This window comes from Lontra canadensis, unplaced genomic scaffold (genome assembly GCF_010015895.1).
Source record: "Lontra canadensis isolate GAN:19392208 unplaced genomic scaffold, GSC_riverotter_1.0 scaffold4, whole genome shotgun sequence".
Classification (NCBI taxonomy): domain Eukaryota; kingdom Metazoa; phylum Chordata; class Mammalia; order Carnivora; family Mustelidae; genus Lontra; species Lontra canadensis.
In genome coordinates this window covers 18,786,413-18,793,355 of record NW_022630998.1, presented here as the reverse complement: position 1 = coordinate 18,793,355, position 6,943 = coordinate 18,786,413, and the positions used below count along the sequence as shown (strand labels likewise).

At 35.3% G+C, this 6,943-nt stretch overlaps 2 non-coding genes across 2 annotated transcripts; both read left to right on the top strand.

Moving 5' to 3' along the window:
• Positions 1–457: 457 nt before the first annotated feature.
• Positions 458–566, top strand: LOC116864020. The gene has a single exon (XR_004381910.1). It is a non-coding gene; the product is annotated as a U6 spliceosomal RNA (small nuclear RNA).
• Positions 567–6,284: 5,718 nt separating this feature from the next.
• Positions 6,285–6,391, top strand: LOC116864019. Its single transcript, XR_004381909.1, has one exon. It is a non-coding gene; the product is annotated as a U6 spliceosomal RNA (small nuclear RNA).
• Positions 6,392–6,943: the final 552 nt, after the last annotated feature.

Below are 6,943 nucleotides of genomic sequence, written 5' to 3'. Positions count from 1 at the left end.
AATGTAGATGCAAAAATCCACTACAAAATTCTAGCAAACTCAATCCAACAATATATGAAAAAAAAATTCTCAGTTAAGTGGGATTTATTCCAGAGATGCAAGCATGCTTCAATATTTGCAAATCAAGCAACGTGATGTATCATATCAATAAGAGAAAGGATAAAAGCCATATGATTATTTTAATGGATGCAGAAAAAGCATTTGACAATGTACAACACACATTCATGATAAAAACTGTCAACAAAGTAGATTTGGAGGGAACATACCTCAACATAATAAAGGCCAAAGATTTAAAAAAAAAAAAAATCCATAGCTAACATCATACTCAATGCAGAAAAACTGACAGCTTTTCCTCTAAGCTCAGGAACAAGACACTTGTTACCCAAGTCCACTCTTACCCCTTTTATTCAACATAGTACTGGAAGTACTAGCCACAGCAATCAGACAAGAAGAAATAGTGTTTGCTTCTGTAGCACATACACTAAAAAATTGGAATGATACAGGGAAGATAAGCATGGTCCCTGTGCAAGGAAGACATACAAATTTGTGAAGTGTTCCATATTTTTAAAAAATATATCAATCAACAAAAGGCATCCAAGTTGTTAAAAAAGAGGTAAAATTTTCACTATTTGTAGATCACAAGATACTGTATATAGAAAACCCTAAAAATTCCACAAAAAAACTACTAATACTAAAAAATGAATTCAGTAAAGTCATAGGATAAAAAATTAATTTACAGAGACTAGTTGCATTTCTATATACTAACAATAAAGTAGCAGAAAGAGAAAATAATAAAACAATCCCATTTATAATTGCACTAAAAAGAAAAAAATACTTAGGAATAAACTTAACCAAGGAGGTGAAAGACCTGCACTCCAAAAACTATAAAACACTGATGAAAGAAATTAAAGAAGACATAAACAAATGAAAGATGTTCCATGCACATGGGTTGGAAAAACAAATATTATTAAAATGTCTAGTCTAGCCAAAGCAATCTACAAATTTAATGTAATCCCCATCAAAATACCAACAGTATTTTTCACAGAACTGGAATAAATAATTCTAAAATTTATGTGGAACCAAAACCAAAACAAACAAACAAAACAAAACAAAACAAAAGCCACCAAATAGCCAAAGCAATCTTGAAATAGAAAAACAAACCTGAAGGTATCACAGTCCCAGGTTTTAAGATGTACTACAAAGTTGTAGTAATCAGAACAGCATGGTTCTGGCACTAATACACACATAAGTCAATTAAACAGAATAGAGAACCCAGAAATAAACCCACACTCATGTGGTCAATGAATCTGTCACAAAGGAAGCAAGAAGATACACTGGGGAAAAGACAATCTCTTCAACAAACAGTGTTGGGAAAACTGGGCCACTTTCAAATACCATACCTAAAATAAACTCAAACGGTATAAGGACCTAAATGTGAGACCTGAGCTGTGAAATTTCTAGAAGAAAACATAGGCAGTAATCTCTTTGATATCAGCTGTAGCAACAGTATTCTAGATAGGTCTCCTCAAGCAAGTGAAACAAAAGCAAAAATAAACTTGGGACTACATCAAAATAGAAAACTTTTGCACGGAGAAGGAAAACATCAACAAAACAGGAAGATAACTACTAAATGGGAGAAGGTATTTGCAAATGATGTATCCAATAGGGGTTAATATGCAAAATACATAAAGAATTTATACAACCACACCAAAACAAACAAGAAACAACAACAACAACAAAACAAAAACAAATAATCTGGTTAAAAATGGACAGAGGAGGGCTCCTGGGTTGCTTAGTTGATTAAGTGGCTGACTTGTGATTTTGCCTCAGGGTCCTGAGATCCAGCCAGCCCTGCATCAGGCTCCGCACTCATTGGGGAGTCTACGTGAGGATTCCTTCTCCCTCTTTCTCTCTGCTCCTTCCCCCGCTCTCTCTCTCTCTCTCTCTCAAATAAATAAACTGGTCTTTTAAAAAAAAATGGGCAGAGGAACTGAACAGACATTTTTCCAAACAACACATACAGATGCCAACAGAAATATGAAAAGATGATCAACATCATCCTCAGGGAAAAGCAAATCAAAGCCACAATGAGGTATCACCGTACACCTGTCAGAATGGCTAAAATCAAAACCAATAAGAAATAATAAGTGTTGACGAGAATGTGGACAAAAAGGAATCATTTTGCATTGTTGGTGGGAATGCTAGCTGGTATAGCCATTGTGGAAAACAGTATGAAGATTCCTCAAAAAATTAAAAACAGAATTACCATATGATCCAGTAATTTCACTACTGGGTATTTACCTAAAGAAAATGAAAACACTAATTGGAAAAGATATATGCACCTCTATGTTTATTCCAGCATTATTTACAATAGCAAACTATGGAAGCAGCCAAGTGTCCATCAGTAGATGGATGGATAAGGAAGATGTAGTATACATACACAGTGAAATATTTCAGCCATAAAAAAGTGAAATCTTGCCTTTGCAAAAACATGGATGGACCTAGCAGGTATAATGCTAAGTGAAATAAGCCAGTCAGGGAAAGACAAATAGCATGTCATTTCACCTGTGTGTGGAATTTAAGAAACAAAACAAATGAGCAAAGAAAAAAAGAGACAAACGAAAAAACCAGACCTTTACTATACAGAACAGACTGGTGCAAGCAGAGATGGATGTGGGGGTATGGGTAAAATAAGGGGATTAAGAGTACACTTGTCATCATGAGCACTGAGCAATAGATAGAATTGTTGAATCATTACATTGTACACCTGAAAGTAATATAGCCCTCTATATTAATTATACTTGAATAAAAAAATTTCTGAACAGTGATATAACTGCACAGAATGAAGTGATAAAATAGTAATTATATAATCACGAGATTAATATTAACTCCAAAGTTTATGTACTAAAATAATAAACTTCTGGCTTGTTTTTTAATATATCTTTTTTATATATATATATATATATATATATATATATATATATATGCTATCTCATTTTCCAAAGGACTAGGAAACTTTGAGTATATGACTATGTTACAAGGACAAGTAAAATACTACACTTGAAGACATGAGGCAAAATTCTTTGGCTTACTCCATTTGCGTGGCTTGGGCAGAGCTGACTTCTTTTAACTCAGTTTCTCTAAAAACATGGATAAAGAGACCCTTGGCTAACAATCACAAATGTCTGAAAGTCTCAAAGTTAAATTTTCCTTCTGATAGTTGTGACTAGATGAGAATGAGGAAGTATGGTAGATGAAGAATATTTCACAAAATGAAGACATCTAAGGTTTTCTCTTAGAGCTGGTTAATTAGTAAACATTTTCTCTTATGGCTGGTCTGAGCAGTTTTGCAGTCAATAACATGGACCGCAGAGCCCACTGTGTGGTAAGAAATTTTTCATTTTAGGTGTCATTTTCCATCTCACTGCTCCTGTTATGCCACACTGCTCAATTTAGGAAATATGTTTTTTTAATGTCATTTTTAAGATCTTAGAGTATTTGGGGCATAGTGGGTACTTGTTAGAATTGATAATAATGGTCTTTTTTTCTCCTATGTTATACATACAGTATTTCTACAGTAGATATTTTTCTCAAAATATTTTAAATTTGCCTCGTGTTCAAAAAGGAGACTACTTTACTGATGATCATGTTGTTCTTGAGTAAGTTATTTAACCTTCCTGACTCTCAGATTTTGCATGTGAAAATTGTAAATAATAAGGCACAATTCTTAAGGTTTTTTTGGAGACACACATGATGAAAAATGTGCCTAGTATAATGCTTACCATATAAGTGATTTATTTTATTATTGTTATTATTATTAACAGAAGTAAGACTCTACAATATAATTTTGCTTAAAACCTTCTTTGAAGATTTTTCTTTAATTGAGTTGACTAGAGACACCTGGATGGCTAAATTGGTTAAGCATCTAACTTCAGCTCAGGTCATAATCTCAGGGTCCTGGGATCAGGCTCCCTGCTCCACCAGGAGTCTACTTGTCTTCCCTCTGTATCTACCCCTCCCCTTGCTCATGCTCTCTCTCAAGAGAACTTGCCTTTCTCTTTTATATCTCTCTTTCTCTCTCTCTCTCTCAAAATAAAATAAAGTAAAATCTTTAAAAAAAAATTTTTTTGAGTTGACTAAGTAGAGTGACCAATGGATTAACTTTCCAAATTGTTTTTTTCATATAGATAAAATTAGTGATATTTTTGTCTTCTACTTCAAGAATTGATTCAATTTTTATCAGAATCCTTATGTAGTTGGTACTTTGGACATGTGTGGAAAAAATACAACCTACATTGTCCTTCTGTATCTTAATTTAGCTTAAGCTTTCATTGTGCTATTTGGGTTTTACCTACCCTTCCAGGGTTGTATACAGGTTTGGGGGGCTTACACAATACCAGGGCACAGAGATGGGAGTGGAAAAACTCTCCCTTAGTCATTGATACACACCAGTTGCTGCTGGTAATTCTTTGGACAGAGACCAGGAAAAACTCCATTCTTCTTGCCAGGTCCTAAGTTAGTCAGTTATTTTCATAAAGCAATGAGTGGAAGGTTAGGATTTTAGGAAACACATTAATCAGAGGAGTTTTTATAGCAATGCCTCTTTTATTTTCCATTGAAAATAAAATTAAATAAAAATCAGATATATCCACACTAGTTTCCCAGTGCTTTACTGATGAAGTTTCATATATATATATATTTTTTTTTTGGTCTAAGCAACAAAGATGAATCTTTCCATATCCATATGATGCCTTGTCTTTGGGAAATGGACAAAAATTCATTCAAAGTGAAATATTTTAAAAAACTGCTTCCTTTTGACAGGGAGGTGTACTGCCTTTCTCTTTTATATCTGAGATTATTGACAGAGATGACATTTGTTAGAATGCCCCTTTTTTGTTTGGGGCAAACATCCTTTATTCTGTAGTGGAAATACTACAAAGTAGTAAGCTATGGTAGCCAGCCTTCAAGGTGGTTCCTAATGAGCCATTCCTTTTGGCATTCTTGATCATATGTGATCTTCTCCCATAATCAGTAGACGTGACCAGTATAACCAATAGGATCTTGGAGGGAATAACAATTTCTGAAGCTTGGTCATAAAAGATACTGCGGCCCCTGCCTTGCCTTCTCTTCAATCTCTCTCCTTAGGGAATCCAGCCACCATGTTTTGAGACTCCTCAAGCCACTCTGTGCAGGAGAGGAACTGAAGCCAATTGCCAATAGCCAAGGTGAACTTGTTAGTCATGTGAGTGAGGCACCTTGGCAGTTACATCTTCCAGACTTACAAGATGTCAGATGAGTGTAGTCTTAGTTGACATTTTAACTCATGAGAGAGCTTGAGCCAAAATGGCGTAGCTAAGCCACTCTGAAATTCTTGGCCTACAGAAACCATGTAAAATAATAAATAATTGTTATCATTTTAAGCCATGAAGTGTGGGAATACTTTGCAATTGTAGCAATAGATCACTGATACACAGGCATATAAGAATTCTCATGAATAGATGTAAAGGCTTTGTCAATAATCCCTTGCATTTTTTCCTCCTTTTGTAATATATAGAAATTATCTTTGGGGAATGGAATGGCTCAAGTTTTGTGGTCCTGCACCCTGCAAATGACAGTCCATCTTCGCCAATTTCTTTCTTTCTTTTTTTTTTTTTTTTCAGAAGAAAGACTTAATGAACGTCAAATGACCAAGAGTTTTAGTCAGCTGCATCAAGATAGTCTCAAATTCTCCTGTTTGTGTTCACCTGGCTCTTTTAGCTTCTCCATCTCTTTCTCTTACTTCTGTGCCACTTTTGGTGGAGTTGAGTGGGTGGGGCACAGGAAAATTTTTGCTGTTTCTGTGTCAAACTTTGGGAGTAAGGAAGCGTGAGAGACTCTGGGTTTTCTGTATTCTCATCTGCTAAATTCACCACAGTTATACCCTCTCTCTATGGGTCCTGGCCCCATAGGATCTTCTGTATAGGACCTTCCAAAATCTCTATTATCACTAATTAAGGAATCTATTTCTAGTCTACATGTGTGGGTGGCAAAGGTGGTAGGTGGAGGTGATAGATATGGAATCTTTCTTAATTTCTTCTGAGTATTCTGTCTCTACCCCAGATATTGTCCATTTAAGCTCTTAGGAACTTGAAAACAATAGCCAGAAAGACTGTTAGACTTTTCTGGCTTTTGCCTTGTTTTACCACTCCTCTCAGGCATCTTCTTTGTTTGAATGAGGGGAAGGGATGGAGGAAATGCAAGGAGAAAAAAATGAATATATGTTAGTACCTCAAAGATATGATGCTGTGCTAGCTTTGGCAGCACATATACTAAAATTGAAATGGTAGAGAGAAGATTAGCATGGCCCTTGTGCAGGGATGATGTACAAATTCATGAAGTATTCCATATTTTTATAATAGTAAGGGACTTTAACACCTCCCTCACTGCAATGGACAGATCATCTAAGCAGAAAATCAACAAGGAAAGAAGAGGTTTGATGACACACTTGACCAGCTGGATTTCACAGACATATTTGGAGTATTCCATCCTAAAACAACAGTATACATACTCTTCTCAACTGTGCATGACACATTGTCCAGAAAAATCACATACTGGGTCACAAACCAGGTTTCAACTGGTACCAAAAGATTGGGATTATCCCTTGCATATTTTCAGACCACAATGCTTTGAAACTTGAATTCAATCACAAGAGGAAATTTGGAAAGAACTGGAATACATGGAGGCTAAAGGGCATCCTTCTAAAGAATGAATGGGTCAACCAGGAAATTAAGAATTTAAAAAATTCATGGAAACAAATGAAAAATGAAAATACAACAATTCAAAATCTCTGGGATGCAGCAGAGGCAGTCCTAAGAAAGAAATACAGAGCAACACAAGCCTTTTGGAAGAAACAAGAAAGGTCTCAAATATACAACCTAACATGACACCTAAAGGAGATGGAGAA